Source organism: Adiantum capillus-veneris, chromosome 21 (assembly GCF_014529385.1).
Source record: "Adiantum capillus-veneris isolate H3 chromosome 21, ASM1452938v2, whole genome shotgun sequence".
NCBI classification, from domain to species: domain Eukaryota; kingdom Viridiplantae; phylum Streptophyta; class Polypodiopsida; order Polypodiales; family Pteridaceae; genus Adiantum; species Adiantum capillus-veneris.
The window spans coordinates 132,206,740-132,234,637 of NC_140951.1; the positions used below are offsets into that span (position 1 = coordinate 132,206,740).

The following is a 27,898-nucleotide window of genomic DNA, read 5'->3' on the forward strand; positions in this document are numbered from 1 at the left end:
ATCCATGCGAATAGCATACTCCTTGTTAGGGTCCAAGTAAATGTGGGCTCCATGATGGTTAGTATTGTAAAAAGAGAGTATATGCTTATAACGCATTGTCGTTCCGATTTCCGACTGAGTCGAGTAAGAAAACATTTCGGATGTTGAATCTGAAAAAGTGTCTGAGACTTCTTCAAGAATTGTGTGCAAGGAATTGGCTTGATTCATTCTTTCTTCGGTGGATACTCTACTAGAGGTTTCTCCAAGTATGCACTGATTTCCTAGTACACGACTAGATCTAAGGTTCATATAGACTTATGAAGCCCTGGATAGAGTACTCACCTTTGGATTTACTTGTCGTCAATTTCCACTTGATTCGATTGCAACTTTCTGTCAAGCCATTGATTCCTCGTCTGCAACCTGATTTCTGTACATTTTGATCAAGTTAGCTATTCTTCTATAAAAACAGTAAAGTTTTTGCTAACTCTCGTGATTGTTCTATGTGTATCACTTCAAATTGAGCTATGGGAATCAAAAATTGACATTCAAATTTGACTTTAGCAAAAAATCAAAGGTTTAATCTGCAACCTGGAAACTGAGTGAACATATATCAATTTTGATCTTCTTGAACCCAAAATTGCCTGGTGGCTTTGTATTATGTTTGGCAAGTATACAACTTGTTAAAGTCCCTGGACAAGTTTCATCAAGTTTGGACAAAATTTGATCAAGTTAATCAATTGTTTTGTGTCCGTAGACTCTGATTTCAAGAATCTGGCTTAAGTCTCACTTTTGTGATCCAAATTTCACCAAAATTGATTTGTGAGGTCTACTTGATGTGGTTGACCTTGTGGTATACTCACATTTGCAAAATTATCAAGTTTTGAAGCAAATATAAATAATCGCGATTATTTATTCCAGCTATAGTTTTGTAACTTTTTGTCCCAACTTTGACACAGATCTGTCAAGCACCTCAAGTTAAGGTCAATAGCCAAGTTTCATGAAGTTTGAACAATTTTTAATCAAATGGTCATCAATTTTCTGTCCGTAGACTAACTTTGCAAATTTGGTCACAATTTTCAATCCAGTGATCCAAATCTTATCAAATTTGATTTTTGGGCTTATTACAACATGGTAAAACTAGTGGTATGCTGACTTGGTCAAAAAAGTTGAAAAATGGGACAGATGTTAATAATCGTGATTATTTACAACTTGTAAATTTTTGCATCTTTTTTGTCAATTGAGCATGTACACATGTTTATCACATCATTATAAGCCTATGATTCAATTTTCAACATGTTTGCACAAATTTTTACCCAATTTACACTCAAGATTCAAAAAGATAGTACAAACTTTAGTTTTTATCCAGTTTGGTGATCCAAATCTTTTGAGCCTTCACAAATGTTGTTTGTACACATGCAATGAGTCACTGATTTGAACCTTAGTCAATTTGGAGCAAAATGTTAATAATCGCAATGTGAGGTCCCTGCCCCTTTTTGAGAGGAGCGGAGTACCTTTGATACGTCTCCAATCCTGAGAAAGAAAAACCAACGAACATTGCCTTAGCTACTACCTAGCCACGGGCATGAACCGTTAGTGAAGGATTGGTCCTATCTCGCTATGGCGGAGCGTGACTACCATAACCCTATCTAAAAACTATCTATAATCAATTATACCTAAAAGTATAAATCTTAGAGTGACCAACCTGTGTGCTTTTTTCCCCATGTTTCAGAAGCACAGCCGCCAAGGTTTGTCTCTTTTAAGATTTATGACTAATAAAAAAAAATTCTAGCGTTGGAAAGTTACCCGACTCATTGGGTCCACCCGTCCATAGAATGATACCGTCGGGGTATCATTCTCCCACTTTCCACACCACACTCACCCTTCTTTTGTTATCTAATTACTACAACACTGTTAAAACATACATGTTCCTTTATTTTATTTATGATACTGGTTCGTTAAAACAACCCTTCAAACAGTATTACAAACAATTGTCAAACAAGAAGTCGTCCAATTTTAAACCAACAACCCTTGGATTAGGTTCACTCAAGAATCTCTACTGGCGCTATTATGTCCGATCGGTATATACATTATTTATAAAAACCCTTGTCCTCATGAGCGTCCCATACCACTCGACAAGTACTCATTGTGCTAATCTGGACGTACTCCCGTCAGAGCAACAACGGTGCCAATCTGGGCGTCATCCTCACGCCACGGAAAAACAAAACTGCAGTCTCCAGCTGGGATAATCTGTGTGTACTCCCACCACAGCATCAGTGGTTCCATCCTGGGCGTCATCTCACGCCTCGGCAACTGCCACATAATACCAGCGCTAATAAGTAGAGAGACTTGAGAGAAACCATACCGAAGGTTTTGGACAAACATTCTTTCCTATAGCAACCAGTTTAACCAAACAATCTTTCCTACTTGTCAAACATATGACGAGTTTCTTGGGGTTAAGCCCCGTGGTTTCGGTCCGTGTTTTCTTTTCATAAGGTAAATAATATATTCCTATGGTCTCGCATATGCAATGATGCATAACTTGAAACTGCAATACTAACCTGTACCATAGCTCCGATTGGTCCGATTGGTGGAGACATAGCATTTTCCGCAGGGATTCCACCGTTACTTGTACCAGCTTCATGATCATTAGCGCCTTGGGTTCGAGCACGCTTTGGAGCCATTGTTTTTGTACTACACTTATGTTATACACTTAGAACTTTAAATTGGTCAATTTCCCTAGTAATCTCCTTGTTTTCAAAGAGAGTCTGTAATTTGAACCCTCGCCAACTCGGATTCACACTTAGTGTTGTTGTTTTACATCTAATTTCTATACATCAAATATTTGCTAATCGTAGTTAATTAAAAATTAAATGTGTAAACTATGAGTGAAAGTTTAGGAATGCATTACTTTTATGCATGACATTTCTAATCCACTTCTAACTTCAATTCTATACTTCAACTAAATCAATTTTTAGTATTATTCAAAATTCTATTTAACTTAATTGACAATAACATTGGTGAATGAGAATTTCATTATCTATAATAAGAATATGACGAGTTCTCTTATGTATTAACTTTCAATTAACAATGTACGAGTTAATAGTGAAGATGTACTAACTAGAGAGAGTAGGTATACCTAGAGAGATTAGAGTAAGAGAAAACATACACACACATCTTTTCTAAAGTTAATTGAATCTTAATATCCATTAGAAAGATTAGAGTAAAAGAGAACACACACACATACTTTTCTAAAGCTCATTGAATCTCACCAATCTATTAGAGAGATTAGAGTAAAAGATAACACACACACACACATATCCTTCTTAAAGCTAATTGAATCTTACTAATCTATTAGAGAGATTAGAGTAAAAGATAACACACACACACACAGACACATATCCTTCTTAAAGCTAATTGAATCTTACTAATCTATTAGAAGATTAGAGTAATAGATAGCACACACACACACATAACTAATTGGATCTTACTAATCTATTAGAGAGATTAGAGTAAGAGATAGCACACACACACACACACACACATAACTAATTGAATCTTACTAATCCATTAGAGATTAGAGTAAGAGATGGCACACATACACATAGCTAATTGAATCTTACTAATCTATTAGAGAGATTACGTAAGAGATAGTACACATACATCATTCCTAAAGTTAATTGAATGCTTAATTAATACGCACCTTATTAGTCCACTAGAGTTTTTGCTCTCTTAGTGGTTTGTGGACGCCTTCTCTCTAAGAGAAGTGGCAGCACTTCGTGAGCACTATAGAGGCAATCTCTATGTCTAAAGTGTGAGCATGGATGCTCTATTTATAGCAGAAAGAAAAACGTCCAACTTTTTTTTCAAAAAAAATATTTTTAAAAATATTTTTAATTAAAAAATATTTTTTAATTTTATAATTTTTTTGCCAAAAATCATACCCGCGTTTTTGGTATCCTTGTGGTACCCATGAGCTTGACCACTTTGTCATTATCATCAAAAGATAAGGCCACACAAGCCCCCCCTCATTAAAATTAGTCAAGAGTAGCCTCTCCTTTTTCATGTGACAGTGTGTCCCACTTTGTCCCCTCCTATGTGATCCATGTGCCTTCATTTGTCATCCCTGTGTATTCTTTTATCTTTATAATTATTTTATTTATTTCCTTAATGATAATTTACTTTACATTTTTAAGTTAAACTTTACAGTCTTATATTAACTTTACAGTAGTAAAAGAAAATTCTACAATCAGTAAATAAGTCTTGCAATAAGTTAGTTAGTGATTCATATAGCTAAACATGTCAGAATTTTGTAGCGTAAATTTTAATTTCTAGGTTTTCTCAACCTACGATTCATAATTTGAACTCGAATATCTTAAATAAGGAGTGATGGTTCAAAAAAATACAAATGCGTAATAGAACTTGTGTGCAATTTGAAAGTAGAGACCTTACATGCAATTATTAACTTCATGTTTGAAATGAACACTTTTTTGCAATTTTTTAAAAAACAGTCTTTACATGAGCTATTTTAAGCCTATGAATCAAGTCAAAACTTAATTTGGCCTAAAATGTCAAGAAAAAGTAAATAATCTGAGTTTTGGCCAACTCTTGAAATTTTTACCTCGAAGTGTCCTTGAGCTTACCAATTGGTTCAGACAACTTTTAACACTAGGTTGGTAACAGGACAGATTTATGTCCTAGGACACTTTTATGTCCTGTTAACTCGCAATTTTGCCCGAATTAATTCTAAAAATATAAATAGGACTAGTACATGGGACCATCCTCAAATTTCTCAAAAGACTTGAAAAAAACTTGGAATTAATTTCAAACCGGTTGCATGCCAGCAAGGTTGGGTAATTAACTCAATGAATAATTCAATTGACGGATTTTATGACAATTGGCCAATTGTCCATGGCATGTCGTGCAGGAAAAATGATTCCATGCGCGTGCCTAGGCTCTAAATTGGGGGCTGATCTTGACCGTAGGTTGAAGAGGGGATCCAAGGGTTGAGGGTGAAAGCCCCAAAACCCAAAATTGAGTGAGCCCTTGAGCGGGGTCTGGCAAAAACTGATTTTTCCCCTCTTGGAGCTGCCGAATTTTGCAACGTAGATGGCGTCAAATCAGAGGCGTTATGCTGCAGGGGAAGTTGGTTGCAGACGCGCTGGACTCTACCCACAGTTTTTTCAAGCCCAAGAAGGTGCACTCTTGCAGGTCCCGGCAGTTTGGTTTGGGACATCATGGGCTGAGCAAGCATTTGGAGAAAAGCATACAGAGGTCTTCTTTTTTGGTGTCCTGCAAAAATACTTAGTTAAAAAGCAGAAGTTCTCTTGCCGATTTGAGGGGGATTCAAAGGATTATTCAGCTTCATGGGATGATGTTGCATAATTTGTTGTGCGGAGCTCTCAACGGGTGCATTCTCCTCAAAGAAACTGTGAGGTAAGACAAGAATCTACACCTCCACCTTCTTCATTTGGAATTGGTGAATCAAGTCATGCACCTATGCTATCAAAACGTAATTTGGGGGCTGCAAATGATTTTGATGCCCCGCTTGTTGGGGGGGAAGAGAACATAACGCATGTTGAAGAAGAGGCTGAAGAGACCACCTAAATCACATAAGCGGGGTAGACCAAAAGCATCATGCATGCCTGCAAATGGCACACCTGAAAATGTATCACCCGAATATAGTAAATCTGCATGTGGTGGCCGACCTAGAAAATGTAAGCCTTCTCATGCAGGGGGCAGACCTGGCCCTTCAAGCAGCCCATTTGATGTTGCTAATGATGATGAAAGTGATGATGAGCATGCATCAGAAGGTGAGGGGGTTGAATGTGGTGACAATGAAATATTGGAAGCCGAGGGTCCTGTACTTGATGACTCTCCTGATGGAGATGCACATTTTTTTTATGTGATTCCTCCACAGTGGAAGAGTGGTGATGAATTAGAGCAAGAGCCACATGGTACATTTCGGGCTCTTCCACCTTTCAATGGTGTCAAGGGACCAGACTTGGGACATATGCCACGTGAATTTTGTGAGTTTCATTTGTTTTTGATGCTCTTTCCACTTGACCTTGTTGATCATGTTATTAGTGAGACTAATGCATATGCCGAGAAAGAGAGGCAAAGGTGTGGCCGGTTGCATGACTCCATGCGAAGATGGGCTCCAATAGATCGGCATTCTTTCCTACGCTTCATGGGTGTAGCTTTGGGCATGGCACTACACTACATGCCGTCAAAGCAACATTATCGGAAAGATGAGGTAAGAGGCTCCCTTCTATTTCCTAATTTTGGTGAAAAGATGAGTCAAACTACATTCCAGCAAATCAAAAGGTTTTTGCATTTACGGGACAATGCACAAAGACCACCTCGGGGAACTAGAGGGCACAGGTTATGGCAATTGCTTGAGCTAGAGGAGAGGTTGAATTACAATTTTCAAAAGCATTATAATTTAGGTCAATGTGTGACTGTGGATGAACGCATAATTCCTTCTAAGTGTAAATTGAATCCATGCAGAGTTTACAATCCCAAAAAGCCTCATAAATTTGGTATCTAGGTTTGGAATCTATGTGACTCCGCCACGGGGTATAATTTTGCATTTCAAATCTATGACAAGATGCCATGTACTGAATTGTCTTTTTATGTTGTTGCAAATTTGGTGAAGACATTGCCAAGAAAAGGGCACCATGTATTCTTTGATAGGTACTTCACATCTGTGAAGCTTTTGGAGCACCTAAGAAGTGAAGGTCAAGGTGGCACCGGCACTTATGTATGTAACAGGAAGCACTTTCCCGCCACCCAAATGTTGCATTTGGGTAAGAGAGCACGGGGTGCTTGTCGGTTTGCTAATTGTAAGAAGCAAGGTCTTGTTGCTTGTTCTTGGATGGACAAAAAAGAGATTCTTTTTGCTTCTAATTGCTATGGTGTGCAAAAAGGTGAGGTGTTGCGCTTGGTTGGTGATAAGAGATTGCCTTTCTCATGTCCGACACTTGCCGTGAAATATAATGCATGCAAAGCTGGTTGTGATGTCTTTGATAGCATGGTTCTTGGTAGTGGCTATAGCTTGAAAAGTACAATGCACGGTTTTAAGTGGTGGCATGCAGGTTTTTGGGGTCTCATGGATTCTGTTTTTACAAATTGCTGGATTATATGGAAGGAAATGTATGGCAAAAAGGATGTGTGTAGATTTGACTTTATGCTCCATATGCATGAGCAGTTGGTGGACAATGCATTTCGGCCTTATGTATGCAAGAGGCCAGTTGTTGAGGATGCATACAATGGTCACTTTCCTATCCGTTTGCATGATGTAGCCACCAAGTCCTGTGTCGTTTGTTCAGCTAAGCGAAAGAAGCTTCTTTCGGAGCATAAGGAGGTTGATAGCTCAAAGCCATCACGCAGCATTTGGGGGTGTGGTAAGTGTCAAAAGGTTATGTGTGCTGACCCTTGCTTCAAGGAATTCCATGCAAGGGTTGTTATCGACTTTCTTTATGATGGGCGCTCAAGAGTCTCTAGACGACGTCATCCGCCCTTATGTAACTTCTCTGTATCACTCTCTCTTTATGTGTAGGTATTTTTTTCATACATGGCTGGTTTTTGTGCTCATTGAGTCCCTTTTTTGTTTGTTTGCAGGAAATCTTTTGCAGGTGGGATGCTATTGGCTGGTTTTTGATGTAAAATGCTGGTTTTTGCTGCAGAATGCTGGTGTATTTTGCTACAGAACAGGTTTTGTGCTCATTGACTCCTTTTTTTTTTTGTTTGCAGGAAAGGGTTTGCAGGTTTCAAGCTATTGGCTGGTTTTTGCTGCAAAATCCTAGTTTTTGTTCATGGCTGGCTGTTGTTCATGGCTGGTGTTCGGCGATGGTTGCTTTTTGTTTATGGCTGGCTTCTTATCATGGCTGGGTTTTGTTAGGTATGTCTATTATGCAAAAACCTTTTGTATTAGCTTTCTTCTTGCTTGTATGGATGTATCATCATGGTTTTTTCCCACTTGTGATATGGTTATGGCATCATAAGCCTGCTCACCTTTGCGTCATGTTTATGGTATCGTGCAGGCAACGACTTATACCTTCCTTTTGGTAGAAGTGGATACACATGTAGTGGCTAAAGAAACTATTACATGGAAGATTGTGTTTTGATTGCAGTGGTAGCAGATAGTGATGATAGACATTTTGGCCAGTTTTAGTGCGACATGGATATTATGTATCACCTATATGAGACATTTTGTCAAGTCTTTTGTCACTTGGAATTGTGCTTTGCATTGTTGTTTTTGCATCAGGCTCATGACGTGCTTGGTTATGGAAGGGATTCTAAATTGTGCCAGACTTGGTGATTAGGTTTCTTCATGTCTTTGCCTTGTGAAGTGTGTTTCACCATGTATATCTTTGCATCAAGTTTGTGAGCTGCTTTATGCGCATGTATTGAGATGATAATTTATCTTGCCATGTATTTTGAACATGGAATTGCAACATGTGCTAAGCTATGGTTATTATGGCTTTAGTCATCTTGGTGCATAGCCCTATCAACTTCATCTTTGTTGGTTTAATTCTTTCTATCTAATGCGACCTGTTGATAGGTGAATAGCCCTATCAATTTTATCTTTGTTGGTTTAATTATTTCTATCTAATGCTTTTGTTTTGTGCTAGGCTTGATCATGGCCAAATCTACCCTTCATCTCTAGAGCAAATGACAGAAACTTGGTTCGCAGAGTTTCGTATGGGTGTATGCTCATGGGTGCGTGCGTGTGGGGTGTGTGTGTGTGTGGGAGTATATGTTCATGCGTGGTAGTATTTGTGGATACTATGCATGATGTAGCTAAAGGGTTATATCGTCTTGTGGTTCACAACCATGAGCTTATAGCTGCACTTTTTTGTTATAGGTGAATTTGATCTTTTCTTGGATTCATCTAGGTATATATTAGTCGTCTTGGTCTTTATCTTGCCTTGTATTTTTGTCGGCTTTTATGTTTTTGTTGAAACATGGAATTGGAACATGTGCCAAGTTATGGTTATTATGGCATTGTTGCCTTGTTATGGCTAGGGCTATATTACAATGCAATGAATAGTTTTGAAGATGTTAGAATGCTTATTATGTCTACTGTTTTGGCCAATGTACATATGGTTCTTTTCCAAATGGTTGTATGCTATTGTTCATTAGGTCTATCTATCCTTGCAACTATGTTCATTGTAACTTACATTGGTTGAAGAGTGGTATGTGCAAGTTTGTGGAAGTGTGGTGGTAATACCAACAGGTTATGCATGTTGAGATGGAAGCATTTGTTTTTGGTTATAGGTTGGGGCCTTGACATGTTATCTTTGTGTTACTTTGAACGGCTCTACTAAGAGATTTCTTTATCTGAGGAAGAAAATACTTTGTTCTATAATGTTTTTTAATTGCTATTGTGCATATTATTTTCATGCCATCTTTTTTTCATTGTGTATTATATATACCTTATCATTAGAGCTTGATACAAGCCTCCAATTTTCTTCCTCTGCAATATAACCTACTAGTATTAAAGTGTTTTGTAGTTGGGAAATAGAATGTCGTGAATAATCTCATTCTCATTATGAATGTAAAAGGCAAATAATTGGCTTCTTTGTGTCGATGACATCTAGGAAAGAGTTAGATTTCTCATGAAGTGGATGGTATACTAAATTGAACTCTCATTTAGGTATTTGTAGCCCGACATGTGCGTACACCCCAAACTGTCTAAAAAACATGCTAATTTGGAGTAAAATGTAAACCATCTAGTAGAATTTTTGAGGTAGTGAGCACTCATTTATTTGAAAGCTATAATATTGTAGATCCCTAGAAAAATGTCAGAATGTCTAGACCAATTTTTATTTTAGAATACCAAGTGATGTACTAATGAGATTCCCTGTTTTTTGCTGTTTGTTCAAATGCACTTACTTTGAGAGCTCGGTTCTCCCATCGGATTGTACATTTTACCATACTTATAATTTTTCCAAAAGCACATGGGTATTGTGAATGTGCTCAATGAAGGGTTTTGTGAATGGAGTCATCTTCTAGGAATTGTAAAGTTTTTCTTAAACCCTGCAAAGGACACTTTTATGTCCTGTTAGGTTACCAACCTAGTGTTAAGCTTACTCTCCGTTGGATTGAGTGGTTTCGAGTCTTTTCAAGCTATTTCTAGCCGTAGACCTGAAATTCTGCAACTTCCAATAACAACTCACACTTGATTCTTTCAGAGAGAGCAATGTTCTAAAATCCACCTCGGATCCTACTTACCCTACTCCTAGATTGTCATGCAATGGGGTTGTGGAAGGTGTTCACAAACACTCGTTTTCTTGTGTTTTATGTTTTTCTGATCATTGATCTTAAGACTTGTCTCTTCTACCAATCATCCTCAAAATCCTAATCTATTTCTACAATCCTACAATCATAAAGGCACCCAGCAAGTACAATTACCTCCAAGCTACCTCTACACAGCAAAAGACCACAATGTTAAGCTATGCGGTTTCTAAAAGAAAGTTTTGAACTCTACATGATCCTAAAGGAATTTAAAGGATAACTTCACAAGACGCTCGTATTTTTCCTTAGTTTAGGTCTCTTCAATCCCCGACAGAGGTGCCAAATGTGGGACGCATGTCTAACCTCACCATCCTATCTTATTGTAGTATTAGCGAGAACCACGATTAATTTTTTAATCCATGGAATGAAGCTGACTCGACTAGTGCATAGAGGTTACAAGAGGTTGTCAATCTCTCAGAAAACAACTAACAACTCGCATCTAACTCAAGATAAACTCAAGTGACTGAAATCACCAAAAGCCAATCGCTCATTGACAAACAAATCACATCCGTTGCAGCATCAAATGACATCCAAACGTAATGAAACTTCTGGGACAAGTTTATAAGACCTAAGCACACATTCTTATGGTCTCAAACCCCACTTTAGGTCAAGTTGCAAAATCGCGATTATTAACAACAGTGGAATTTTGACCTAGTCGTTTTCGACCCAGAATGCATCTAAATGCTTAACAATGATTCCCCAATACCCTGCCTATGCTTAGTTTTTTATTTGAAAGTGTAAATTCCTAGTTATCATGAAATTAAGTCGCGGGTCGACGACGCCAAACGCTATGAAATACTGTGAAGTGCCTACATCAATGCGTAGAGCTCTTACCTGCGATTGCAATGCAACAAACGCGGCTGCAATGTGACAACCGGGGAGGGAGTAGGAAGCGCAAGAAGGAGAGAAGTGAGTGCGGTTAGCTCACGCTGTGTATTTCATTATTCAAAACTTATAAAAAACTTACAAAAGTTGACTTTTATACCTTAGCCAAGGCTTTTGGTGGTCAAAACTAATAATCTGGGAGTTCTACCAAAGATGGGTAATGACAGGTTGATACAATTTGGTAGCTTGTAGCCTTGGCTCATTAATTACAGAGTTTATCCGAGAAAATAGGAGTTACAATATTCCCAAATTTATCAAAATAATAAGTGTTTTACAAAGAGAACTCCAAAAAATGGTATCTGTGTTAGCTTGCTGCTAACATAACCTAAACCTAAATGTAATCTAACATAATCTTAAATCTAATATAAATCTTAACCTAATCTTAAGTCTAACCTAATTTTAAATTTATCATAAAATTTTAAATATAAGTTAAATGTAATCTAGCTTAATCTTAGATCTTCATCTAACATAATCTTAAATATAATTTTAATTCTAACCTAACCCTAAATCTTAATGTAACATTTTATTTCATATTCTCTCTACTTTTTTAATCTATATCTCTCTGTCCCTCTCTTTGTTTTCTTCCCTTACCTCTCTCTTTTCGTCTTCTCCTCCCCTCTCTCTCTCTCTTTGGTTTCCCCCCCCCCTCTCTCTCTCTCTCTCTCTCTCTCTTTTCCTCTCTCAATGTGTGTGTATGCATTCTTTGTTTATACCTGTGTGTGTATATGTTTTGTTTATGCATGTGTGTACTCTCTCTCTCTCTCTCTAAGATACAATGTGTGTGTGTGTGTGTGTGAGGGAGAGAGAGGTTGAGAGGGAGAAAGAGAAAGAGGGGAAGGGAACATGAGAGAGAGGAGAGGAAAGGAGAATACTTGGATCTCCTTCCTCTCCTCGGGTGTGTGTGTGTGCGTGGGGAAGAGAGAGAGAGAGGGAGAGCGTGGGTTTACCTGTTTCACTAGAGTATCAAAACTCAGATATGAGATCTAAGTTTTTGGCGCTCTCGGTTTATTTTTTACCCCTGTCGGCGTCTTTATGAGTGTTGTTATGAGCGTCGCTATAGTATTTGTTGCCTAGCGACGCCGTAGATTTCAACATTTGAGCGTCGCACTGCTAGCGTCGCTAATATGAAGAACCTCTTGTAGTGATAGGGGGCTCTGAGTGCTTGACACCCATACCCAATGCCAAAGACGCACAGAGAAAACTGTTTCTCAATCAAAATTAATCATTCTACATTTAGCGATAGGGGGTGCCCACCACAGAGTCTTGTAATAACTTTCATTACAAACAGTGGAAACTTTGGATTGTCCTTGGAGTATTCCTTGTGGTATATTATGATTTACAAAACAATATTAAAGAATTGATGGGTCGTAAGTGAGATGAGTACAATTGCCAAGTACTTGAATTGTTTCTACAAACCTTTTTTTGGTTGAAATGCCCGATGTAGTGAGACAACGCCGCATCCTTGCCTTGTACTCCAGTGACAAGCCCTTGTTGTGTGCCTCCCGCTCTTCTAAGGAAACTATCATCATACACTAGCACCTGTCAACAAAAATATTGATCATGATATTTTATCACAAGGCCATCTCCAATACCATCTGAATGCCTTTAAAAATTACCATCTGTTTCTCATCCATTTCCAGCATTGACCTTCCCCACAAGTGAATAAAGTGACTATTCAGTACCTGGGCTCTGGGTGCCACGGGCCTACCCATGTTTTCCAAGCCGAGTTGTTTTGTTGTCAATTGGAACTGCTCATCTATTCGCAAATTAGCCTCTCCGGACTTTGCTTCATTGAATGTATCTTTGATCAATTGCCACCCTGAAGTGAACTATGAGTCGTGGACAGTTGTGTCAGCAAGAAGATGTTGGTCCACTCCATCATATCCACAAATCCATGTCTATCTCACAAAAATTTGCAATTACAGCTAGTCAATAGTCCTCCCGTATATTCAGCTCATGCATGTTATCTGTGAGCAGAATGTAATGGGTGTCGCCCGCCATAGCAAAGTTGGGAGCACAATTCATAGGCAAAGTCGCTTCCTTATTTGGGCTTTCTTGCTTGCATCCTAATGCTGCATTTGCAAGAGAAGCAAGAGTTAAGCCTGCATCAAATTTTTCCTTTAATACCTCTACATGCTCTTCTTCTGGGTCAAACTTCACCTCCACATTCTCTACCTCTTCCTTCGGTGCGCCAATGGGCAACTACCAAAAGTTGATGACTGGAAAGTCTCTGACTCACCATCTGTCTGCAAGTACAAGTAATAGAAAAACCCGTGGTTGAATTCCACTAAAAGAAACTTTTTAAAGTGCTTCATACACCTGTCTTGTACAAGCAGTACATTGGAGGGATGCTTTTCTAGACAACGATTGGGAGTCTCCTTGTTGCACTCTTGTCAGGGTCAAGGTCAACGGGGTGCACATATCTCATGCCATCAATTGTCATGGAATTGTCACAAATGGCTGCCTCATACTCTTGCAAATGGGTTTGTAGGTACTCAAATGAGCAATCAATGATCCTCTATATAGAAAACTCTGCATTAAACATTTCTGATAGTTCTAATGCACGGTGATGAGCATGGGTGTTGTATAAGAACGTGTATAGTTTTTCTTTACATGTATCCTCGCCCACTTCGTTTGTCTCCAGGACTATGATCCCCATGTCTAAGAAAAAGCAAGACAAAACTACTATTAAAAATTGGTATGTATTTGGCATCATAACCAAGCGAATATTGGGCCTGGAGTATCCCTCAAGGTCTCTATTCGCTTGGTTCTATCCCGTGCGCTAATGTCATAATAGGTGACGTGACTAGAGTCAAAACTAGGCTAATATTAACATGTCATTTTCTGTTATGCTATTTGTAGAGATGCCTCGTGCAAAGGCCAGGCCTAGAAGGGCAACAAGTGACTCTTTGCATGCTCAAGCAAGAAGACGCCGATATGAGGTGCATAGAGGTGTCCTGCAAGAGAAGTAAAGGATCGAACGACACATGCAACCGTCCATTCCATGTCTTCCTTTCCAGCGAGTAGTGTGAGAGATTTGTGAGCATTGGAGAGTGGGCATGTGATGGGCTAGCAGTGCACTTCTCTGCCTACAAGAAATTGGAGAAGACTACCTTGTTGAGTTCTTCAGCGATGGATATATCCTAGCTGCTCATGCACACCACGTTACTATCATGCCACGGGATTTTGACACTCTTTGGAGGCTACAATTCTGCTACGATAGGCTGCTTTAGCCAGTACATATCCGGTATAGTAGAACCATGGATATTCTTAACAACCCCCCTCTCCATCCTCGTGCACGACAGACAGAGCCTTCTAGGGCTCAAAACAGCAGAAGGACACGATCACAGTTCGAAAGAAACAACACAAATGGGCAAGCTGAGCCAGCAAGGGGCATGGGCAGGACAGGGTGGACCCCGGGGCAGTTATGGAAGAAATAGATAGTTATGGAGGAGCTTGAACCTTTTAGGGAGGAACGAGCTAGAAAGAAAAATGAGCAAGGTATGGAGGATCCGGAGCTAGTTACGGGCGAGAATGAGCCAGTTCAGGAAGCTGTCTGTGCCAGTAAGGAAGGAAGGGAGCTGCCTGTGCCAGTAAGGAAGGAAAATGTGCCTTTCACGGAGGAGAATGAGCCAGCCAGGGAGAGAAATGAGCCCTCTAGGGAGGAGAATGATCTTGACAGGGAGGACCCTGATCTTGTACCGGAGGAGATGGATATAGCTCAAGAAAGGCAAGGGGAAGCCTCTGCTTCACGAGGGCCATCCAACGAAGAGCCTTTACCAAAGGACTCGATTATTTTAGTGCAAATCAACGAAGAAAACAAAGAGAAATTGCAAGTTCTGATCAGCTCAGTGCTTCTGCATGCACAGATACTGCTGCCTAGAAGGTCAGAGGAGTCCTGCATTTTGAACCTCGATCCACAAGACTTCTTGTGCATGCGGAGCTTCTCCAACTCCAATGCAACTAATGCAGTCGTCAACATTGCTATGTGGTACTTCTCAAGCTCTTTATAAGTCATGATTGGTTCATTAAATAGCTCACTTCCGCTAAGACATGGGTCAATACCAAGCGAGTCAATGGCTTATGGAATTGGATAGATAATCCACTCGCTCGGTATTGACCCGTGTCTTTGCGACAATCGTCAACATTGCTATGTGTTACATCTCAAGCTTTTCTTTATAAATTACGCTTGGTTCATTAGATGACTCACTACTACTAAGACATGGGTCAATACCAAGCGAGTCAGTGGTTTATGGAATTTGATAGGTACACAACTCGCTTGGTATTGACCCATGTCTTTGCGTCAGCCGTCAAACTTGCTATGTGGTACGTCTCAAGCTCTTTATGAGTCAAGCTTGGTTCATGAGATGACTCACTACTGTTAAGACATGGGTCAATACCAAGTGAGTCAGTGGCTTATATAATTTGATAGGTGCCCCAATTGCTCGGTATTGACCCATGTGTTTGTGGCAATGACAGCCCGCTGAAAAGTATAATCTCTACCATTGATTCATGTTAGGCACGCTACCTTGCACTAGGGAAAATTTGGACTCACAAAGGGGACTTATAAGGAGTTTGACTACCTCTCTCATGTCCAAAATGGGCGTGGGGTAGAATTTTTGCAAATCAACTCTAAACTTGGCGAAAATTTGGTAGTTAGAATATACTCTTCAAGCTCTTTCTGTTGATATATAGCACGCCACGAGATTCCTCATATTATTTTGAAAGATTCTATTTTTGATTCTCTACATCCTAGATGAAGTTGTCACATCACAAGAGAATCACAGAAAGAATCTTTCAAAATATGAGGAATCTCATGGCGTGCTATATATCAATAGAAAGAGCTTGAAGAGTAGATTCTAACTGTCAAATCTCCGCAAATTTTAGATTTGTTTTGCAAAAATTTTATCACACGCCTGTTTTGGACATGAGAGAGGAAGTCAAACTCCTTATAAGGTCCCTTTGTGAGTCCAAATTTTTCCTAATGCTTCTGTCCCCCGCTGATGTTTAAAACAAAGTATCTGTAATAGATTCGCTAATCTCGCCTATACTTCAGAACAATGGAGTTTCCTTTTTGGCTCTGTTGGGCTGGTTTAGCAGAGTCAATTGGAATCTAGCGTGTCTTCTGGTCACTGCATACAATCAATTGTGAGTTTCTACTTGCCTTGTAAAAACCATGTTGGATTTAGGATCTTCTTTCTCCTCATCCTTGATGGTTTTGGTGTAGTGATCATTGGAGTCTATTGTTATTTGACCTTGAAGATAAGATTGTCTACCTCCCAAACTCCGGGCAAAGCAGGTAGTTTCATGGGCTTGTAAGGCATATCTGGATACATTTGGCAGTAGTATCTCTTTGTAATGTGTTACTGACTCAAGTGGTTACGTATGTAGTGCCACAAAAAAATTTGTATGTTGTGTAGAGCATGTTTTGTTAGAACATGCTCTAGGGACTACTAGCCGGCACCAATCGATCACGTGTCCATGCAGGTTGATGACTATTGTTGTGGCTCACTAATGTGTTTGAACGCCTTCATTAGGAAGAGAATGAAGTCTAGGAGGGCCTCTTTATTTGCCATGAGATTATGAACGTGATTAACATTTTGACAAATAGATGCATGCCATGTGTGCAAAAATGGTGGGTGTGTAAGAGAGGTATAAGAATGGTCAAAGGATGCACTTTTCCCCCCAAAAAGGAGGGGGACAACTTTATGATTTTCGGCCTTCCAGAACTCCTACATACGATCTCCAATTTGAGGATAGATTATAGATCTATAATCTACACGTTGAGCTCTTTCCGTAGATATGTTACTTGATATAGTTTTGCCCGCTAGATTTTAAATTTCATTTTGGGGGGAAAATTTGAATTCAAATAAACTAGCCATTTTGCCTATTTGAATTCAATAACTCTCCTTTGATTGCTTTCTTAATACTAGAGCTTTGACTTCCTTAAACTGCCAAATAAAGAGGCCCTCCTAGACCCCATTCTCTTTCTAATGGTTGCTCCTTAATCAAATTTTGGATGTACCAAACGTAAGTAATTGTGTTGTTTCATTGTTTGTTTGCTGCAACAATTGTATTAAAAGAACCAACATCTTTACTTACTTTGTTATTACGACGCTTCTACAAGAACTTCAATTACATAACTAAATCCCAACGATGTGCAAAATTGTGTTGTAATGGCCATCCAACATATTATAATCTTGGTAAATAGACATTCAAGAGAGGAAAGCGTGAGAGCTGAGGAGTTCGAAGAGGCTCATATTGACGAAATGATGCAGCACTACCAGCAGACTCAAGACAAGGTTCGAAATATGCAAGAAGCAATCAATCAATATTATGCGGACGCCACAGAAGTAGAGGAATGGGTTACACGCTAGTGACAAGAGCAAGAATAGAGGAAAACTTCACAAGTGCAAGATTGTGGGACGCATGTCTAACCTCACCATCCTGTCTTATTGCAGTATTAGCGAGAACCACAATTAATTTGTCAATCCATGGGATGAAGCTGACTCGACTAGTGCATAGAGGCTACAAGAGGTTGTCAATCTCTCGGAAAACAAATAACAACTCGCATCTAACTCAAGCTACATTCAAGGGACTGAAATCACCAAAAGCCAATCGCTCATCAGCAAACAAATCACATCTGTTAAAGCATCAAATGTCATCCAAGCGTAACAAAACTTCTAGGACAATTTCATAAAACCTAAGCACACATGCTTATGGTCTCAAACACCACTTTAGGTCAAGTTTCAAAATCGGGATTATTAACAACAATGGATTTTTGACCTAGTTGTTGCCGACCCAGAATGCATCTATATGCTTAGCAATGCTGCCCCAATACCGCGCCTATGCTTAGTTTTTTATTTGAAAGTGTAAATTCTTAGTTATGAAGAAATTAGGCCGCGGGTCGGCGACGCCAAAAGCTACAAAATACTGTGAACTGCTTACGTCAATTCGTAGAGCTCTTACCTGCGGTTCCAATGCAACAAACACGACTGCAATGTGACAATCGGGGAGGGAGTAAGAAGGGCAAGAAGGAGAGAAGTGAGCATCGTTAGCTCACACTATGTATTTCATTATCCAAAACTTATGAAAAACTTACAAAAATTGGCTTTTATACCTTAGCCAAGGTTTTTGGTGGTCAAAACTAATAATTTGGGAGTTCTACCAAAGATGGGTAATAACAGGCTGATACAATCTGAAAGCTTGTAGCTTTGGCTTATTAATTACAGAGTTTATTGGAGAAAAAAAGAGTTATAATATTCCCAATTTATCAAAATAATAAGTGTTTTACAAAGACAACTCCGAAAAATGGTATCCGTGTGGGACGCATGTCTAACCTCACCATCCTATCTTATTGCAGTATTAGCGAGAACACCGATTAACTTGTCAATCCATGGGATGAAACTGACTCGACTAGTGCATAGAGGCTACAAGAGATTGTCAATCTCGCGAAAAACAACTACCCAACTCGCATCTAACTCAAGCTACACTCAAGTGACTGAAATCACCAAAAGCCAATCGCTCATCGGCAAACAAATCACATCCGTTACAGCATCAAATGACATCAAAACGTAATGAAACTTCTAGGACAAGTTTATAAGACCTAAGCACACATGCTTATGGTCTCAAACCCCACTTTAGGTCAAGTTCAAAAATCGTGATTATTAATACCAGTGGATTTTTGACCTAGTCGTTTTCGACCAAGAATGCATTTAAATGCTTCGCAATGCTGCCTCAATACCCCGCTTATGCTTAGTTTTTGATTTGAAAGTGTAAATTCCTAGCTATGATGAAATTAGTCGACGACGCCAAAAGCTACGAAATACTGTGAACTGTTTACGTCAATGCGTAGAGCTCTTACCTGCGATTGCAATTAAAAAAAGAGGCTGCAATGTGACAACCGAGGAGGGAGAAAGAAGCGCGAGAAGGAGAGGATTGAAAGTCGTTAGCTCACGCTGTGTATTTCATTATCCAAAACTTATAAAAAACTTACAAAAATTGGCTTTTATACCGTAGCCAAGGGTTTTGGTGGTCAAAACTAATAATCTAGGAGTTCTACCAAAGATGGGTAATGAAAGGCTAATACAATCTAGACCTTTGTAGCCCCGGCTCATTAGTTACTGAGTTTATCCAAGAAAATAGGGGTTACAATATTCTCAATTTATCAAAATAATAAGTGTTTTACAAAGAGAACTCCGAAAAATGGTATCCGTGTAGGACACATGTCTAACCTCACCATCCTATCTTATTGTAGTATTAGCGAGAACCACGATTAATATGTCAATCCATGGGATGAAGCTGACTCGACTAGTACATAGATGCTATAAGAGGTTGTTAATCTCTCAGAAAATAACTAACAACTTGCATCTAGCTCAAGCTACACTCAAGTGGCTGAAATCACCAAAAGCCAATCGCTCATCGGCAAACAAATCACATTCGTTACAGCATCAAATGACATCCAAACGTAACGATACGTTTAGGACAAGTTTATAAGACCTAAACACACATGCTTATGGTCTCAAACCCCACTTTTGGTCAAGTTTCAAAATCGCGATTATTAACAACAGTGGATTTTTGACCTAGTCGTTTTTAACCCAGAATGCATCTAAATGCTTAGCAATGATGCCCCAATACGCATTCTATGCTTAGTTTTTTATATGAAAGCATAAATTCTTAGTTATGATGAAATTAGGCCGCGGGTCGACGATGCCAAACGCTAGGAAATACTGTGAACTGCTTACATCAATGCGTAGAGCTCTTACCTGCGATTACAATGCAATAAACATTACAGCAATGTGACAATCGCGGAGGGAGTAGGAAGCGCGAGAAGGAGAGGAGTGAGCGTTGTCGTGCTCTGGCACGTATATAGTGGGAACGGGCATTAAACGATTTATCTTGTGACTTTTTGACGCATAATTATACTTCATATAATACTCATATGCATAAATAAAAGCTTTCTACCATACCTTAGTATTTACCTTTGAAGTAATATAAATATACATTACTATTAGAAGGTGGTGGCGATTGCTCTCATGTAAGATATATGTTGCTAGTTTTTCTTTCATTTGCATATCTAGTCCAATACTTGTCTCTAACTCCATCTCTATCTCTCATTATTTATCTTTAATACCACCACCACACTTAGATATATCTCTAATTCTATCTTTACTCCTCCTTTCATCTCTCTTGTTGTGTCCTAATTGTTTCATTGGAAGGTATTCAAGCAGCAATCTTGTCAATGTAACGGGCACAACCTTCTTGCAGGAAACAATTATGTGCACAAGGCTAGTAACCATATCTTCATCTTTCACAAGCACCTCTCTCTCTCTTAAGGTTCTCATTCTCTTCCACAAACTCTAGAATCTCCTTGCTACAGGTACTTCTCTCCCCGCAGTATCCTTATTGCCTAAGGGCAACAATGGGCTTGGGAGAGAAACTCTCCTCTTCTTCTCCTTTCACTTCTTTCACACCTTTATCTTTGAACATACTAAGTATATCATTGATGAATAGCCATAATCCACATAGAGGTAATTTCTTTCAATTCCAGTCCTTCCACCTCAACTTCTGACAAAATAGTAAAGCCTACTTTTATCGCTCCTAAGTTTGATGAGTCCATGCTAGATAAGCTTGTGAAGGGAATGCGTGACTTGAAGGTGAAGCTTGCAAAGCTTGAAGAAAAAGGCCAACCATCAGGGCCACCTAAGCAAAGACAACAGCCCAAAGAAGGGTTTCTTAATAGATGTATTTGGTGTGATAGTACAGACCATGTAAGAAGGGATTGTGCTGATTTTAGTGATGCTTTGTCAAAAGATGTTGTCTTTTTTAAGGATGGTAAAATCCACTTAAGAGAGACAGGTCTACCCTTGAGAACTAACTTTGGGAAGGGGGGAATGCAAACCTTAGTTGAAGATATAGCAACTAACCGTGCCAGCTCTTCAGTTGAGGCAGCTACTTATGGAGTAAAAATTGAGCACCTTAATGATGAAGAGACGAGTGACCATCATGGTAAAATTTGGCCAAAAGTCATGCAATTAGCTAAAAAGGGAAATCTTACAAAAGAGATTCTACATGAAGCAGGTGATTGCATACGTCCAGAAACAGGATGGAATGATCCAGTGGACTCATTGTCAGTGCATGCCTACATTACAAAATGCCAACAAAATGAGGCGATTGTAGAAGAGAAGCGCAGACGTGAGAATGCTAATGAAGGACCATCAAAAAGAGCTTCTAGAAGTGGGAGAAGAAGCGACTCAATGCCTTCCCAAACACCCTCAACACAAGGAGCGTCTCCACCTGAAGTACTCATGGAGGAGTCTACAAGAGGAAAGAAGAAAGAGCCAACAAAAGATAAGACAAAAGTCCCAACTTATAAACTACAATCTCATATTGAGGTTGCTATAGATTTAAAGAAAGTCTTGGAGGAAAGGATCTTGAATAGCAAGATTGAGTTTACTCTGGGAGAAGTTCTTGGCATTGCAAAGCGTGAACTCCATGAGGAGATCATTGACATCATCAAGAGGAAAAGGCAAACCCTTGCTGAAGTTTCTCATCCACAGGTTGAAGGGGAAACCTCAAAGACACAAGGGATGCAACTGCAAAATAAGGAGGATGATGGAGCTGTGGTAGGATGCTATCAATCTAGTGGGATATTGAAGCAAGTGCATTTCTCAAATGATGATGAGAAGTTGAAGATATTCCTAGGAATTACTATTCACGAAGTCATTGGGCAAGGGCTACTACAGAAACTTTGGTCAATGTAGGTGATCTTGAAGAGCCATTTGTTGCCTTGACTGACCATGGTTCAAAAATAAATATAATGTCAAAGAGTCTCTACAACAAGTGCAAATGGCCAATGGACACAGATCATGGCTGGATGGTAAAAGTGGCAAACAATTCATCCGATGAATTGTATGCAGCATGTCCAGGTGTGAAGGTAATAATAGGTGATGTAAAGATTGACCAAAACTTCTTTGTACAGGATACATCTTCATATCATCTCATCCTTGGACAACCCTACATTGTGGGAGTTCAAATGGAAACAAAGGTAATGGATGATGCTTCAGCATATGCTAGGATACGTAGCAAAGGTGGTAAACGAGCTGTCCAATTTCTCACAGTTTGTGTAAACCATGAAAGAAATCATGACAACCTCAGAGAACATCCTCTACCAAAGGTGAGCAAAGAGTTTCATGATCATAGAGAAATGATGGGTTTTGGCCAAGTAACATTGTAAAGCGAGATTGCAGTGGTACATAAAGAAAAAGGGTCTCGATTGATCCAAAAATAGGTGAAACTTTTTCAACGGGCTCCTTGGTAACAAGGAATGGATCAATATGTTTTACAAAAATTGAAGACTTGAAGAGATGTGAGAGGCAATATGTGCATAATGTACAAATAGGCATGAAAAAGAGTGGGTTGTTAGAGCCTAATGAAAATGTTTTGGGTTTGTGTGAACAAGTTTCTTTTGTAGGTACTATGGGTGAGATTGATGCTATAATGGGGTCTAATTTGCATCTTGAAAGAGAAATTGTGGAAGTTTGCTCTATGGAAATGTATCAAGTAATAGAAGCCTTTAAAGAAAGCCAAACAGTTGGCCCAGAAGTCCATGTTGAAACTAAATACAAGAGTGTAGCAAAGAAGGTGAAACTAGTAGCTTCACCCTTACCACCCAACAACATGGAAAAGATTGAGCAGGCTTCTTTACAACCAAGTTTGAGGAATCCCAAAAAGATTGGGCATACCTTCACAAAGGAGTCTTTTCAAGAGTTGCAGATTAGTTGCGAGGAGTTTCTAACACAGGAGGAGACAAAGTGCTTCAAAGAAATGCTTTCAAAGCATGGTAAGGCTTTTGCATTTGAGCCACATGAGATAGGATGTGTTGATCCTTCTATTGTAGCTCCAATGGTAATTTTCACAATACCTCATGTGCCTTGGAATCTGCGGCCTATTCCGGTTCCAAAGGCTCATTTGCCAAAGTTAGTAGAGCTACTGAATGAGAAAATCAAAATGGGAATCTTGGAGCCTTCTTGTGCTCCATACTCAAACAGGTGGTTCACAGTTCCAAAGGAGAATGGTTCTCTACGCTTCATCCAAGATATGCAACCAGTGAACAAGGTGACAATTAGAAATGTAGGTACAGGTCCAATTGTGGATGAGTTTGCAGAGGCGTTTGCAGGGAGGGCAATCTACTCAATGGGGGATCTCTACCCAGGGTATGATCAATTTTAGCTTGCAATCGAAAGCAGAGACTTGATAACCATGAGGACACCTTTGGGTTTGGTAAGGATGTGTACCTTGCCACAGGGAGCAACCAACTCGGTTGCACATATGATGAATGGGATGAATAAGGTCTTACGTGACTTTATTCCTCAAATCACAATGCCTTTCATTGATGATCTGCCTATCAAAGGATGTGAAGAAAGTGACAAAGATGAAGCTTTGGATCTCAAGGGATGTCGCAGGTTTGTGGTAAATCACATAAATGATTGTGATAAAATTTTGTCTAGGCTGGAAGAAGTGAATCTTACATTGTCAGGGAAAAAGTCTATGTTTGGTGTCAATGAAGTGCTCATTGTGGGGTACATGTGCGGGCCATATGGTAGGAAACCTTGTCCATCAAAGGTAGATGCCGTCCAAAGAATGAAAGAAACATGCACTAGCATCACTGAGGTTAGAAGGTTTCTGGAAGCATGTGCCTTCTATGTTATTTGGATTCCACATTATGCACATGTGGTTGATCCTCTTTATCAGATGCTTAGAAAGAATTAGAAGTTTAAATGGACAGAAGCACATGTAAAATCCATGAAAAAGCTAAAGGAGTTGCTCTAGTCAGCAACAACTTTGAGAAAGGTAGACTATGAGTGTCAAAGGCCAGTAATTGTGACAGTAGACACCAGTCCTACAGGGATTGGATGGGCAATAGGGAAAGATGACAAAGAAGGACACAAGTATGTGGTAAGATTTGGAGCAAAGGTACTAAGTGCTCGCGAAAGAAACTATCCACAGATAAAGAAAGAGTTATGGGGTATGGTTACAGCCTTGAAAAGTGGGAAAGAGTACCTAATTGGTGCATGTGTGGTTGTAGAAACAGATTTTCTGCCACTTCTTGGGATGATTACAAGCTGCTCAACGCCAGACATTGCTATGTTGCGGTGGATTGCCTACATTAAGTCCTTAAATCCTGAGTTTAAGCACATTGCAGGTAAAGACAATACAGCGGCAGATATGCTATCAAGGGCAAGGTATGAAGATGAGTCACAAATGATTGACGAGGGAGATGATGTAGGAACAAAGTTCTATTCTATCTCTCATGTCAAAGGTAACAATGTCTGCATGACTAATCTACTTGAATCATTCTTGAAAGAGCTTTATGAAAGTGATTGGCTTCTTATTGGAAGCTACTTGAGTACTCTAACAAAACAGGATGATTGGTCTAAACAAGAATTCAAGAGGATACACAGGAAAGCATATGGGTACTTTTTGAGGGATGGTTACTTGTGGAATCATCCTAAACAAAAGGGTGCTACACCACAACGGGTTATATATAAAAAAGAGACTCAAGTAAAGATCATGCAAGAGTTTCATGAGAGTCTATGGGCTAGACACAGGGGTGTGTGGGCAACCTTCTCCAAGTTGAAAGAAAAATATTGGTGGAAGGGTATGTATAAAGATGTATCTCAATTTGTAGAGTCATGTGTAACTTGTCAAATGTATTCAAATGTCCGACAGCATGATGGATTGCACCCTACATATCCACTAGCCATGCACTATAAATGGGTTGTGGATCTAGTCACAATGCCTTTAGGACTCTAGCATATGAGATACTTGGTTCTTGCACGAGAGGACCTAACTAACCAAGTTGAAGGAAGAGCATTAAGAGTTAAAATCACAGAAGCTGTGTGAAAATTCCTTCTTGAAGAGGTGATTTGCCGTTATGGTTGTGTGGGAAAAATCACTGCAGATAGAGGTGAACTGGATTCCGAAGAAGCAAGGGAGTTCTTTTCTACATTAGGAATCAAGCTTTCTCTTACTACAACTTACAACCCTGAAGGCAATGGAAAGAGTGAAAGAGGGCATCCTCCTATCATCAAAGCTTTGGCCAAGGCTTGCGAAGGAAGAGTTGGTGAGTGGCCAAAATTGTTACCATATGCTTTATGGGCTGATCGTACAACACATAGCTCAGTAACTGGCTACATGCCTGCGGAGCTAATGTATGGTCAAAAGCCAGTGATGCCGATTGAAGATACAATTCCCACATGGAATGTACTACCTTGGCAAGAGGGGCTTAGCAGGGAAGATCTCCTTGCACTGCGTATAAGGCAGTTAGAGAGAAGACCTGGAGACATTGAAGCTGCAAAAGAACGACTCAAATATGCAAGGTTGAAAAACAAGGACTACTCTGATAAGCGACATCGACTCAGAAGCAAAGCAATTGACAAAGGTGACTGGGTTTTGGTGTATGATAGTAGCTTTGATAACCAGCTTACAGTCATGCGTAAGTTTTCAAAAAGATGGTTTGGACCATATGTTGTAAAGCACGTGCATGAAAATGCTACTTACAACTTGTCTAAACTAGATGGTACAGAAGTAAAGATTCCCATTGCAGGAAAAATGATCAAGATGTTTAAGAGAGGAGGAGACAATGATCCAGAAGATGTTGATGAGGAAGAAGAGCAAACCACAGGTAAAGATCAAAGTGAAGATGAAGCTTTGGAATCATGCAATGAAGAAGAAAGCAAGGAAGATGTACAAAAGGTATGATCTTACAAAGAGACAATGTGGCACATACTGGAGGATGTGCAGGTTTAGAGGGGGTGGATGTCGTGCTGTGGCATGTATATAGTGGGAACGAGCATTAAACGATTTATCTTGTGACTTTTTGACGTATAAGTATACTTCATATAATACTCATATGCATAAATAAAAGCTTTCTACCATACCTTAGTATTTACCTTTGAAGTAATATAAATGTATATTACTATTAGAAAGTACTGCAAGAAAAGTATCAATGATTGTGCCTCTTTTTGTCTGGGGGAAAAGCATTTGTATATTTCTTCTAATATCTCAACTATACCCTACCATATATAAATTATTTTCTTATTTTCACATTTATTTAATAATATAACCCTTCAATAATGCATACCTTCTTGGATACATACAAGAGGGAAGGGCCTACTACAAGACTTTATGAAAAGGAAGATCCAAAGCTTCTTGGACCATCCCAATTTGAAAATCCCGACCTAAGGGCGTGGAGAAAAGGCCAAAACCAATTCAAGCTCTTTTAATAGGCCAATTTTTCCTTTTGAAGAATGTCAATCCGAGTTACAGTTCAAAAGTTACAGGGAAACTAGTGAAAAGCCCTCTCACAACTACACTGCAAGAAGAGATGGTAAACAGGTGAATCAAGTGAAAAGAGTTAATCTTGGTCTTTTTCCATAAAATAAGATATTTTGAGGATCAAATACATAATAATGTGAATGTGACACCTCAAAGATTCCTTGAAGGACAAGACACACAAGTTGGGACCCCCTTCGAGAGCCACACAAAAGATGCCTAGGTGGGGCCCACATACATCATGCACCCACATGGAGCCTGAACGACCAAAAATGATGAATTTCATGATATTTTGAGTCCTAATATTTCCCATTTCCAGAAATATCCAAAGAACATTTGATTTGGGCTAACTCTTTAGCCTAATCAAGTGATTATGTTATAAAACATGGCTCCCTCACCTATAAAAAGGGCAACCTTCTCTTCATTGAGGCAAGTTATGAGTGAGTGAGAATAGCTCAATTCCATAGTGAAACACTCATCCTAGTGCCACACTTTCTCTTGAAGAAATGCTGAAGTCTTGCCTCATCTTCTCTTTCCATTAAGGTGGTGGCGATTGCTCCCATGTAAGATATATGTTGCTAGTTTTTCTTTCATTTGCATATCTAGTCCAATACTTGTCTCTAACTCCATCTCTATCTCTCATTATTTATCTTTAATACCACCACCACACTTATATCTATTCTAATTCTATCTTTACTCCTCCTTTCATCTCTCTTGTTGTGTCCTAATTGTTTCATTGGAAGGTATTCAAGCAGCAACCTTGTCAATGTAACGGGCACAACCTTCTTGCGGGAAACAATTATGTGCACAAGGTTAGTAACAATATCTTCATCTTTCACAAGAACCTCTCTCTCTTAAGGTTCTCTTCTCTTCCACAAACTCTAGAATCTCCTTGCTACAGGTACTTCTCTCCCCGTAGTATCCTTATTGTCTAAGGGCAACAATAGGGCTTGGGAGAGAAACTCTCTTCTTCTTCTCCTTTCACTTCTTTCACACCTTTATCTTTGAACATAATAAGGATATCATTGATGAATAACCATAATCCACATAGAGGTGATTTCTTTCAATTCTATTCAGTGCAATCTATTAGGGTCAACATTTGGATTAGTCGAAAGATTCACTTTCAGCAACGCATAAAGTTTCTATTTGGTCCTGAAAGGCTCAATGAAATACTTGTCTCACCAGATCCCATCATACTACCTATTATTGACTATGACTTCTCTTTTGATGCGAATGTGGTTATTTTATTATGACTCAAGAGTATTTGTACTCACAACTAATCCCCATCACTAGACAAAACATATACATTATAGTAAGAACAAAGCTACAGTTCCAAAGATCAATCCGAAGCTTATTTGGACAACAAAGATTAAATATCATTAACTCATCCATTAACCCT

General features: G+C 39.3%; 2 pseudogenes across 1 annotated transcript in view; one reads left to right on the forward strand and one right to left on the reverse strand.

Moving 5' to 3' along the window:
* LOC147431750 (histone-binding protein MSI1-like) overlaps positions 1–27,898 on the reverse strand; it is a 42,908-nt pseudogene that overhangs the window by 4,936 nt on the left and 10,074 nt on the right. The window contains exons 6-7 of the transcript XR_015185722.1: positions 12,580–12,702; positions 322–406 (exon numbers count right to left, since the gene is read on the reverse strand). The product of XR_015185722.1 is annotated as a histone-binding protein MSI1-like (transcript). The remainder of the gene's footprint in view (positions 1–321; positions 407–12,579; positions 12,703–27,898) is intronic.
* On the forward strand, positions 2,684–11,724 carry LOC147431751 (uncharacterized; annotated as a pseudogene).